The sequence below is a fragment of the Bos indicus x Bos taurus genome, chromosome 18 (genome assembly GCF_003369695.1).
Source record: "Bos indicus x Bos taurus breed Angus x Brahman F1 hybrid chromosome 18, Bos_hybrid_MaternalHap_v2.0, whole genome shotgun sequence".
In the NCBI taxonomy this organism is placed as follows: domain Eukaryota; kingdom Metazoa; phylum Chordata; class Mammalia; order Artiodactyla; family Bovidae; genus Bos; species Bos indicus x Bos taurus.
The window spans coordinates 51342349-51354984 of NC_040093.1; positions in this window are offsets into that span (position 1 = coordinate 51342349).

The window sequence follows — 12636 nt, forward strand, 5'->3', positions numbered from 1 at the left end:
GGACCTTGACTCTGAACCCTGTCCTGCTCAGTCCCACCTCTGCAGTGGCCTTGGGGACGGGTGTTTAGTTAGAGGACTCAGATGCCCTGTGGCCTGGACTCCGGAAGAGGTGGGGGTGGGGGTGGCCTCAGCTGATCTGGGTCCTCACAGGCCCAACTCCTGATCATTTTCCTGAGCCCTTCCTGTTCTTCACCTGCTCTCTGTTCTTTCTGTACCTTGTGACTTCTGTTTACTCATTTCGACTTCCTCAGCCCTCTGAACCCTGTACACATCAGGACCTTTGGGCTCTGCTCCCCTTAATTGTGTGAGAGGTGATCTCATGGTGAGCTGGTTCTGACCAGGGCATGTTGAGGTTGCTGTATCACCTCCCAGACACCTCACACAAAGCAGGGCCTGGCTGGGGGTGGGAGGTGGGGGGTTGGGGAGTGGTGGTGGCAGGAAGGGCAAGGGAGCAGGCAGGGCACTCCACCTCTCCGTGCTTGCTGGATTCCTGGGGGCTTCAGGCAAGCTCTCAGGGTGTCACTCTGTTGCCTTGTCTGTAAAATAGAGATAATAGTTTTGCAGTCTGGGGACAGAAGTTGATCTTTGGGGCCATTTTTTGGCATTAATATCTAACTTCGTTATTAATATCAGAGCAAATAATTATTTGCTTCTTCCCAATTTAGGCAGCTTGGCAGCAACTGAAGCAAAGTGCTAAACTTTTTTTAAAAAAATCACAGGTCTGACAGGGATCTACTGTATAGCACAGGGATCTCTGCTCAGTATCTTATAATAACTTATAATGGAAAAGAATCTGAAAAAGAATGCATATATCTATGTATGTATAGCTGAATCAGTTTGCTCTACACTTGCAACTAATACATTATAAATCAATTACATTTCAATCAAAATGTTTAGAAAAAGGCCTAGTGACTCCACACTTGGCCTGACCTTGGAGCCCGTAGGTTGTCACACAAGCTCATGGCTGTACCTGTGCCCACAGTGGCAAGCTTCTGGCTGAGGCTGTCTTGCTGCTTTGAATGACCTGGCCTGCACCTGAGTTTTTGGCCAATGTTAGGGTGTCATTTACAAAATAGACTTCCCTGTGGAATGTTTGAATAAAATTGTCATCTCTCTGAATTTTGGTAAATTTTGGTTCTGAACATCTTCTTAGGAAACAATTCTTTTTCGTAAGGCTCATTATTGGGTTTTATATATCACATGTACAACAAGATTTTGTAATGTTCGATTTGTTCTTGAAAGGGGAAAAGTCCTTGGGACTTCCCTGGTGGTCCAGTGGCTAAGACTCCATTCTTCCCATGCAGAGGGCCTGGGTTCGATCCAAGATCCTAGATCCTGATGAAACTAGAAGTTGGCATCTGCAACTAAAGATTCTGCATGATGCAACTACAAAAAAAAAAAGGATTCCACATGTCACAACAAAGATCAAACAATCTGCGTGCCACTGCAAGTAAGACCTGGAGCAGCCAAATAAATATTTATTGCAAGAAAGGGGAAGACTCCATTATTACCAGCAGAAAACCTGTCCAGGAGTTTGCACATGACTAGGTAGCTATGTGTCCCTCAGTGGTTCTCAGTATGTGTATGTAGGAGGGCCTGGAAAGGGCAGGTCTGCGTTACCTCTCAGGTCAACAGCACATGCCAAATTCATTAAAGTAACCACTTGCTCTGTTGATTGTATTAGCTACCTATTGCTATGTAACAGGTTACTCTAAACTCAGCAAGTTAGAGCAACCAGTATTCAAGGCCTCACCACTCCTGAGTGTTTGGCTGGCTCTGGCTCAGGCGTCTCACCAAGACGCAGTGCACATCACACCCAGAGAAGCAGTCGTTTGAAACTTGCCAAGCTGCCAAGGGGATGCCCTTGCCTGGCTCCTGGCCGGCCGGTGGAAGCTGCTCACCATGTGACTCTCCACGGGCTTTTCAGGTGACATGGTGCCATGTGGCCTGGTCAACCCAAGGGTGTGAAGTCCAGGGAGCAACGGTCACTGAGGGCCAGCTTGGAGGCTGCTGCCCGCAGTAATGACTGGAGATGCCTGCTGTTCATATCTGCTTGCAAAGCCTGACCACTGGGTTCCTCACTGCCCCCACTGGTGGCCCTAGCCCTTTGTCACACTAGTCACCACACTGGTTAGTTCATGGACATTCCCCACGTCCTTCCTTAGGACTTGTAACCTTTTTTTTGGCTGAGACACATGGCTTGTGGGATCTTAGTTCCCTGATCAGGGACTGAACCGGTGCCCTAGCAGTGAGAGTACTGAGTTCTAACCACGGGCAAGTCCCAGGACTTGTATGTGAAGATGAGGAGCAGCCCTTGCCTTTGGGTCATGGAGGAGACGTGTATGTTGACAGGGCTGCCAGCACTCTCCCGGCTGTGGTTGGAGTGGGCATTCCCTTGTTACAAGCCAACCCTTTTTCTACAGTGTGAGTTTGCAGTGGATTTTCCATCTGTCCAAGTTGGAGTTTGTCTGTCCAGTCCTTTAGCCACTGGGGAGACACAGCCAGACAAGTGAGGTTCACCTCTGTGCCCCGGCGCCATTGCAAAGCACTGTCTGTGTCCAGTTGCCAGGAGAGAGGGACCTTGTTTAGAAGTGCAGTTTATAGCCTGTATCTTGAAAGTCACTGGCTTGATATCCCTCTGGTCCCATGGGTTACTTGTTAAGGAGATGATAAGACAAGGGAAGACAGAAGGCTTTGCTGCTCTGGGTTTGGTCTCCCAGGAGCTCCTGTTGGACATGCCCTGTAGCCAACAGATTGCTCTAGGATCCTATAGCCACTGATCAGATTGTGTGCTCATAACACCCAGCTAAGAGAAGGCAGTGGCACCCCACTCCAGTACTCTTGCCTGGAAAATCCCATGGATGGAGGAGCCTGGTAGGCTGCAGTCCATGGGGTCGCTAAGAGTCAGACATGACTGAGCAACTTCACTTTCACTTTTCACTTCCATGCATTGGAGAAGGAAATGGCAACTCACTCCAGTGTTCTTGCCTGGAGAATCCCAGGGACGGGGGAGCCTGGTGGGCTGCCGTCTATGGGGTCACACAGAGTTGGACACGACTGAAGTGACTTAGCAGCAGCAGCAGCAGTTCCATTTCACCCCTCTGATTCATCCCCTGCACAGAGCACACTATCACCCTGAAGGAGGATGGTCCTAGGCCTCTAGCCCTTCTGTACTAAGACAGAGTGTTCCTTGCCTGGTTCTGGATCCCAGAGGTCTGTGGCCATTATGACTTTTCAACACATCAGTAGTGGGCTTGCCTCTGTAGGTGTTCCACAAACCATGCTGAAGGTGGACAGTTCAGTTCAGTCACTCAGCTGCGTCCAACTCTTTGCCACACCATCAGAACTTGCTCCAACTCACGTCCATTGAGTCAGTGGTACCATCTAACCATCTCATCCTCTGTCTTTCCCTTCTTCTCCTGCCTTCAGTCTTGCCCAGCATCAGGGTCTTTTCCAATGAGTCAGTTCTTTGCATTAGGTGGCCCAAGTATTGGAGCTTCAGCTTCAGTCCTTCCAGTGAATATTCAGGACTGATTTCCTTTAGGAATGACTGGTTGGATGTCCTTGCAGTCCAAGGGACTCTCAAGAGTCTTCTCCAACACCACAGTTCAAAAGTATCAATTCTTCAGCACTTAACTTTCTTTATAGTCTAACTCTCACATCCATTCATGACTACTGGAAAAACCATAGCTTTGACTCAATGGACCTTTGTTGGCAAATTAATCTCTTTGCTTTTTAAAATGCTGTCTAGGTTGATCATAGTTTTTCTTCCAAGGAGCAAGTGTCTTTTAATTTCATAGCTGCAGTCACCATCTGCAGTGATTTTGGAGCCCAAGAAAATAAAGTCTGTCACCGTTTCCATTGTTTCCCCATCTCTTTGCCATGAAGTGATGGGACTGGATTCCATGATCTTGGTTTTTTGAATGTTGAGTTTTAAACCAACTTTTTCACCCTCCTCTTTCACTTTCATAAGAGGCTCTTCAGTTCTTCTTCACTTTCTGCTATAAGGGTGGTGTCATCTGCATATCTGAGGTTATTGATATTTCTCCCGGCAATCTTGATTCCAACTTGTGCTTCATCCCCGCCCAGCATTTCACACGATGTACTCTGAACATAAGTTAAATAAGCAGGGTGACAATATACAGCCTTGACATACTTCTTTCCCAATTTGGAACTAGTCCACTGTTCCATGTCCAGCTCTAATTGTTGCTTCTTGACTTGCATACAGATTTCTTAGGAGACAGGTAAGGAGGTCTGGTGTTCCCGTCTCTTGAAGAATTTTCCAGTTTGTTGTGATCCACACAGTCAAAGGCTTTAGTGTAATCAATGAAGCAGACGTTTTTCTGAAATTCTCTTGCTTTTTCTATGATCCAACGGATGTTGGCAATTTAATCTCTGGTTCCTCTGCCTTTTCTAAATCCAGCTTGAACATGTGGGAGTTCTCGGTTCACGAACTGTTGAAGCCTAGCTTGGAGAATTTTGAGCACTACTTTGCTAGCGTGTGAGATGAGTGCAATTATGTGGTAGTTTGAACATTATTTGGCATTGCCTTTCTTTGCGATTGCAATGAAAACTGACCTTTTCCAGTCCTGTGGCCATTGCTGAGTTTTCCAAATATGCTGGTATATTGAGTGCAGCACTTTCACAGCATCATCTTTTAGGATTTAAAATAGCTCAACTGGAATTCCATCACCTCCATTAGCTTTGTTTGCAGTGATGCCTCCTAAAGTCCACTTGACTTTGCACTCCAGGATATCTGGATCTATATAAGTAATCACAGCATCATGGTTATCTGGGTCATTGAGGTCTTTTTTATATAGTTCTGCAGTGTAGTCTTGCCACCTCTTCTTGATATTTTATACTTCTGTTATGTCCATACCGTTTCTGTCCTTTATTGAGCCCATCTTTGCATGAAATGTTCCCTTGGTATCTCTAATTTTCTTGAAGGGATCTCTAGTCTTTCCCATTCTATTGTTTTTCTCTATTTCTTTGCATTGATCACTGAGGAAGGCTTTCTTATCTCTCCTTGCTATTCTTTGGAACTCTGCATTCACATGGATATATCTTTCCTTTTCTCCTTTGCCTTTCGCTTCTCTTCTTTTTTCAGCTATTTGTAAGGCCTCCTCAGACAACCATTTTGCCTTTTTACATTTCTTCTTCTTGAGAATGGTTTTAATTATCGCCTCCTGTACAATGTTACAAACCTCTGTCCACGGTTCTTCCAGCACTCTATCAGATCCAATCCCTTAGATCTATCCGTCACTTCCACTGTATAATCATAAGGGATTTGATTTAGGTCATATCTGAATGGTCCAGTGGTTTTCCCTATGTACTTCAAGTTAAGTCTGAATAATAATGATGAGTTCATGATCTGAGCCACAGTCAGCTCCCAGTCTTTTTTTTTGCTGACTGTATAGAACTTCTCCATCTTTGGCTGCAAAGAATATGATAAATCTGATTTCAGTGTTGACAATCTGGTGATGTCCATGTGTAGAGTCTTCTCTTGTGTTGTTGGAAGAGAGTGTTTGCTATGACCAGTGCGTTCTCTTGGCAAAACTCTGTTAGCCTTTGCCCTACTTGATTTTGTACTCCAAGGCCAAATTTTCCTGCTACTCCAGGTATCTCTTGACTTCCTACTTTTGCATTCCAGCCCCCTGTGATGAAAAGGACATCTTTTCTGGGTGTTAGTTCTAGAAGGTCTTTTAGGTCTTTATAGAACCGTTCAACTTCAGCTTCTTTGGCATTAGTGGTTGGGGCATAGACTTGGATTACTGTGATATAGAATGGTTTGCCATGTAAATGAACAGAGATCATCCTGTCATTTTTGAGATTGTACCCAAGGCAGACAGCCCCAGGCATAATGGGGAAAGACAGTGACAGACAAGTGCTCTCCTCCAGTCCACTAAGGACAGCCTGCCTTCCTCCAGCCTCCTGCCCTATTCCCTCAAACTCAGAGATGGCTGGCCCATTCTCGATGTGCTGTAATGCAGAATAGAAGGAGAAAGGACAAACAAGGCAGGGCATGGAGAAGGGACCCAGAGCATAGCTGATGGGGAGATGGGGAAGGAGGCTGGCGCTTCTGTGACAAGTTTTGGAGGGATTGGTGAGAGGCCCTTGAAACAGGGAAGGAAGGAACTGGGGGGCAAAGGAGATTTTTGTGGGACAAACTGGAATTGCCTTTGACAGATGTCCACTGCATGGCTGTGTTCTGGGTGTGGAGGACACAGCCACGAACAAAGTGATGCCTGGCCTCTGTGGCTCCCCCTCTTCTGACCAGGGAGAAACAACAGTAAACTGAGCCCACAAAGCACATGGAAAGTGCTTTCCCTGGAGACAGACAAAACACAGAGAAGGGCACACAGAAGGGAACATTTTAAAAATTGTGGTAGAATGTGCCTTACTCAGGACCCTGCCTCTATGTTGGAGGGACTGAAGGATTCTGAGCCTAGGACCAGTTGGTGTGTTTTAGAAGCATGACTTGGACTGTTTCCTGGAGAACAGACTCTAGACAGAATGCCGTGGGGAACGGGAGGACAGGAAGACCCTGTATGGGGGAAGGGGAGGTGGGGTGAGAGGGGCTGGTCTCCTGGGGGCAGTGGAAACCTGGGGAGCTTCCACTTTACTCCAGTGGCGGGCCACTGGGCTTGCCCCGCAGCCCCAGGGAAGTCTCAGTAAGTCCCAGGCAGGCCTCCCTCCAGAACAGGCTGCGGGGGCAGAGGCCCAGGTCTAAGGGGAATGGGACACTGTCTCCTTTTCTCTGTCATTGGTTTGACAGAGGAAGAGGTGGCTGCTTCCACAGAGAATTTGAACCATGCTCACTTAAGTCCCCCTCCCCCTGGATTGTTGGGGAAAAAACACAGGGCACAGGCGGTGGGCGCCAGCATCTCCCAGCAGCTTCTGCCACGGGGTCCTGTGTCTTTGGAATTCACAGCCAGCCCTGGTTGGGGGTAGTGGAAAGTTGATCAGGTTAATTTGGAGATTACTTGGAGACCAGAGGGTGCTTGGGTTTCATAGACTCTCAGATCGCAGTATGCAGTTTAGGCTTTGCCATCGCCACCCTGCTGCTTTATGTTTTATTTCCTTTGACAGTTTATTTGGAACTTGGGTCTTAAGGTGATCCTATACGAGATTACAGCTTTGTAAACATAATAAACAAAATAAAGCAAATCCCATAGACTGTGTTTATAATCTGTCTATGGCAGAGGGAAAAACTGAAGCCCTTGTGAGGGTGGATGGGGAGCACCTGGCCTGGCTGGACCCTGAGGGCACAAAACGGATCACAGCCCTGGACACTGAAGTGCAGGCCAGCCAGAGTGTTTCTACATTAACTCCTGTGACACCTGTCCTTTTAGTTTCTGGATACGTTTGAAAGTTGTACAGTAAAGCTGGGTTGCAATGACAAACTACTAAGTCCTACAACACTGAGCGCCTACTCTGTTGCTGGCATCAGATGACTGTGGCATGGGAGTAGGTGCAGGCTTGGAACCCCACCCAGGACTTCGTGGAAGCAGGTGCAGGGCCAGTTCTCAGGGCAAGAGCTGGCCTGGTCAGGGCACATCCCCCACAGCAAATCTGTCAGCAGGTGTGTGAGTGAGAAGGGGCAGCCCCGGAGCCATGTGCAAGCTCAGGAGATGCTGAGGACCAGCCCAGCCCCACCTTTACACACTGCCCCCAGCATCTTCCGCAACCCCCAGGGCTGGCTCTCTCTCCTTCCTCGCTGTGCACCCACCCTGTCCGGTGACCCCTCAGCTCCTTCTTCCAGAACACTCACCCTTGCAGCCCAGCCTCAGTCCCCAGGCTACGGAACATCTGTTGTCACAGAGGCCTGTGCGTGCCCCGGGCTTGCTCCCACGGGCATTCAGAACTGGAGCAAGATGGCAGGGGACCTCCGGAAATCAGATACAGAAGGACACCCACAGGTCTAATGTGGGCATTCCCTTAGGTTTGCAGTCACAGTCAACAGGTTTCTGCTGTGTTGGGCACACTGGGTAGGTGCTCACATCCCCCACTGTAGGTGGGGAACCAAGACCCTGAGTGAATCCGCTGCTCTGGATCACAGTTAGTAGGGGCGGTTTTGGGGTCTGAACCCACGCAGACTGGTCCCAGAACCCGTGCCCTTCCTGATGACTGCTGCGGGAGAGGATGTGTGGAGACTGGTCTGCAAAACACTGAGCACAAGCCCACTCTAGGGTCCGCAGTCACAATCTTACTGTTTACGTATTGTTTGCACATCATGCACTACTTTGGGGCTTCCCTGATGGCTCAGCTGGTAAGGAATCCGCCTGCAATGCAGGAAACACCCGGTTTAATCCCTGGGTTGACAAGATCCCCTAGAGAAGGGAAAGGCCTCCCACTCCAGTATTCTGGCCTAGAGAAGTCCATGGACTGTTGCAGAGTTGGACACGACCGAGCAACTTTCACAGGCACTATTTTAAAATGTCTCTGTGACCTTTGGGACTTGACCTTGGCATGATTAGTGCTTGGTCGGTGAAGGTCTGGTATGCTCACAGCTGCATCACCTTTGGCTCCAGCTAAGCCCTTAAATGGAGAAGGCAATGGCACCCCACTCCAGTACTCTTGCCTGGAAAATCCCATGGATGGAGGAGCCTGGTAGGCTGCAGTCCATGGGGTCGCTAAGAGTCGGACACGACTGAGTGACTTCACTTTCACCTTTCACTTTCATGCATTGGAGAAGGAAATGGCAACCCACTCCAGTGTTCTTGCCTGGAGAATCCCAGGGACGGGGGAGCCTGGTGGGCTGCCGTCTATGGGGTCGCACAGAGTCAGACACGACTGAAGCGACTTAGCAGCAGCAGCAGCAAGCCCTTAAATATGTAGATTCTATGTTGCTGTTTATCACTTAGTCATGTCCAACTCTTGCAACCCCCTGAACTGCAGCCCATCAGGTTCCTCTGCCCTTAGGATTTCCCAGGCAAGAATACTGGAGTGGGTTGCCATTTCCTTCTCCAGGGATCTTCCCAACCCAGGGATCAAACCCAAGTCTCCTGCATTGGCAGGAGGATTCTTTACCCACTGAGCCACCTAGGAAGCCCTTGTAGATTCTATGGAATAGCTCAATACTTTATTTTTATTTTTCACCATGCTGGGTCTTTGTGGCTGCACAAGGGCTTTCTCTAGTTGTGTTGAGTAGAGTCTAATCTCTAGTTGCGTTGCATGGGCTTCTCATTGCAGTGGCTCCTCTTGTTGCAGAGCACACACTCTAGGCAAGAGGGCTTCAGTAGTTGTGGCACACAGGCTTAGTTGCTGTGAGGCATGTGGAGTCTCCCCAGACCAGGGATCGAACCTGCGTCCCCGGCATTGGCAGGTGGATTCTTAACCACTGGACCACTGGGGAAGCACATCCGAAGAGTTTTTGTTTACATGGGTTGTGTCTACAGATATTTACCATATTCTTATCAGAACTGAGAAATCCAAGAAAGTACACTAGTCAGTGTCAGAGGAACATGGTTGTCCTGCGTCATGGACGTGTGCTCAGGAGGAGAGCGAAACAGAGACACAACCTATGGTACCATCAGGAAGAGAGCTGAACTTTGCCAACACCCACAGAGGGTCTTGTGCACCTCCCCCAGGACTCTCTGGAACCTCACTTGCAAGCTAGTGGTCTAAGTCAAACATGGCAATTCTGATGTAACTAGAATTATTTTCCACCAAACACATCTATGAGCATCATACATTTAAGAAGGGAACTTGGATTCGAGATTATTCTTTGGATGGACCTAGAGACTATCTCATGAAGTGAAGTCAGAGACAGAAAAATATATGATACCACTTACATGTGGAATGTAAAATATGACAGAAATGAACTTATTTATAAAACAGAAATAGACTCACAGACATAGAGAAACAGACTTATGGTTACCAAAGGGTTTGGGGGGAGGGTGAGACAAATTAGGAGTTTGGGATTAACATATACACACTACTGTATAAAATACCTTGTAATAACTTATAATGGAAAAGAATCTGAAAAAGAACATGCATATATATGTATATTTGAATAACTTTGCTGTACATTTGAAACTAACAAAACATTATAAATTATACTTCAATTGAAAAAAAAAAAAAAAGACCATTAAAAAACATTGCTCCTTTGGACCCCTCTCCAGCTAAGTACCAAGGAACAATTTGGGGAATTTGTTTTCGTATAAAGTCTTTACTGAATTCAGCATTAGTAAAACGGTCTGAATTTACCACTCTGGAAAAAAAGCATCGTAGTTAGTTGAATAACTGGCACCAGCCAGAGGACTGCTGTCCCAACCACTGTCAGCAGCAGAGCTCAGTTGTGTCCCCAGGGGCAGCTTTCTATGGATGGCGAGGAGCACAGAGATGTCTGTGGCTTTCTCAGAAGTCCAAGGAGGGGGCTGCAGGTGGGTATCATGCCACTGACTGAATGTGGCTGCCTGAGAAAGCTTCTGGCACACCCTTCTCCAGTTACATTATCACAAGATGGTGTGTCAAATCCTGACTATCTGACTGTGAAAGTGTCAACACATTTTTGTGTGTGTGTGTGTGTTTTTGAGGCTGTAATGTTGTCCAGCACACATATCCGGCATCCAATCATTTGCTGAATGAGCATGTGTCCATCTCCCAACTGAACAAGGCCCTCGCCTTCTGCAGGCGGAAATTCATTGTGCAAGTGTAGGACAGTGTGATTAGGGAATGTCTTAGGAAGACTTATTTTTACTCTCAGGCTTCTAGTTGCATTTGTGATGAATTGATTAAAGAAAAAATTACATCATCATATTTTGACTCTTGACATCAAAACTTGTAGGACTACAGGAAAAGTATTGGGTGGAGAGTTTTAAACATTGGGGGGTGTTCTGATGGCCCCAAGTTCAGGGGCCACAGGAATATCTGAATCCTGCTTTCTGCCACAGTTCCTCCTCCTCTTGAGGTCTGGGGGACAATACAACACAAAGCTCGGAGAACGAAGTGGCAACCCACTCCAGTACACTTGCCTGGAAAATCCCATGGTTGGACACAACTGAGCAACACAGAGCTATGGTAACTGGAAAGTGAAACGTGTAATAATTTACTGTGAAATGAACCTGGGTTCCAGATTCTAATGCTGAGAATGCTAGCAAGCTGGGGTCGAGCACAGGGCTGAGGCTGGGCCAGTTGGGCCCAAACCCAGATGCCAGTTCTTAACACAGGGCCCCAGGGAAAAAGAAGAAGGGACGGGCCAGGCTGTGGGCCTGCTCTGACCACTCTGCAATGGAGGGAGGAGTTCCACTGGGCACAGCAGCCCGCCAGTCTCCCAGGCCACACATGGCACGGGGTGTGGGTGGCTGGTGAGTGTGGAAAGGTGATTGGTGCCTTCACTCAGGGAAGAGCCAGGTAGGACGCATCATTTCTTCTCTGGGAGGGCTCCCGGCATCACTGGGGGAGCCATGGACTGGCTTGTGTCTGGTCAACTATGAGCTCCACTGGGTTCCAGAGACACAGACACACTGGAACATGAGTGCCTTTGGCAGGAACCTGGTTTTGTTCGTGGCTCAGTACACAGTTCCCAGGTCAGTTCCTGGCAAACAAAGGCCTGAATAAGTGTTTGCAAGGTGAACCTAGAAGCTTTGGGTTGGGGGGTGGACAGGGAGGTATGGGCTCTGGTGCATATACTCAGACAGCAGTATGCCAGATGGCCAACCACAGATGCTGCTGGGGCCAGGCCTTCCTGACTGGGCTTGGGGATGCTCTGGGCTTCTCCCAGAGCTTCTGGGCCAGAACCTTGAGGTGAGCCCAGGCAACTGCTGAAGGAAAGCAGACTTCACAGGCAAGGGCTGGAGAACTGCCCTTTAGGGATCAAGGTCAGGAATTTGTAGATCTGTTTGCTTGGCTGCACAATGTTTGACAAATTGTTGAACTCTTATTGAAATGCCCTCTTCTTGAAACGTCCAATCAAAATTTATTTTCCAATAAAAAACTAGAAGATGTGGCAATGCTGGCTCTGGCAGGCCCCTTCCAACTCCCTAGCCCAGCAGGCGGTTGGCTCCTGACCCCTGTCCCACCACCCTGCCACTGTCCACCTTCTCTAGGTCCCCATCACTCCTCCCATGTCTTTTCTCTGGAACTATTGCGACAGCTTTCCTGCTAGCCCTCTGTCAAGTTCGCACTGTTTTGGCAGTTGCTGCCTCTGACCCTTCACTGCAGGTGCTACTTGCAGGCTGAGATCCAGCCCTGTGCCTGGAGGCCTCCAGGGGTCTGCTGCTGTCCCCCTAGTATTCCATGAGGAGGCCCAAGCATCTCAGACTTAACTGTATAAAATTAAATTCCCAGTTTTGTGACCCAGACCTATTCCTCCCCTTCTTTCTAGCCAATGTTGACTGCATCCCAGACCTGCCTCTTTCTCTCACAGCTCACAAAATCATGCCTACTCTATCTTCAAAACACACTCCAGATGCCACTGTCTCACCAGTCTGGACATCACTGCCACCTCCTCCATGCTTCCATCATCTCCAGAGTGACCCTTTCAACAGTGGGGCCTCTCACCTTCCTGAGACTCTCTGTGGTTTAGTGTTCATTCAGAGTGAAATTTCAACTCTGAATCGAGACTCTTACCAGCCACTTGCCTCATCTCATTTGCTCCATCTTTGCTCTGTGGTTGCTGAGGCTCCTTCCTGT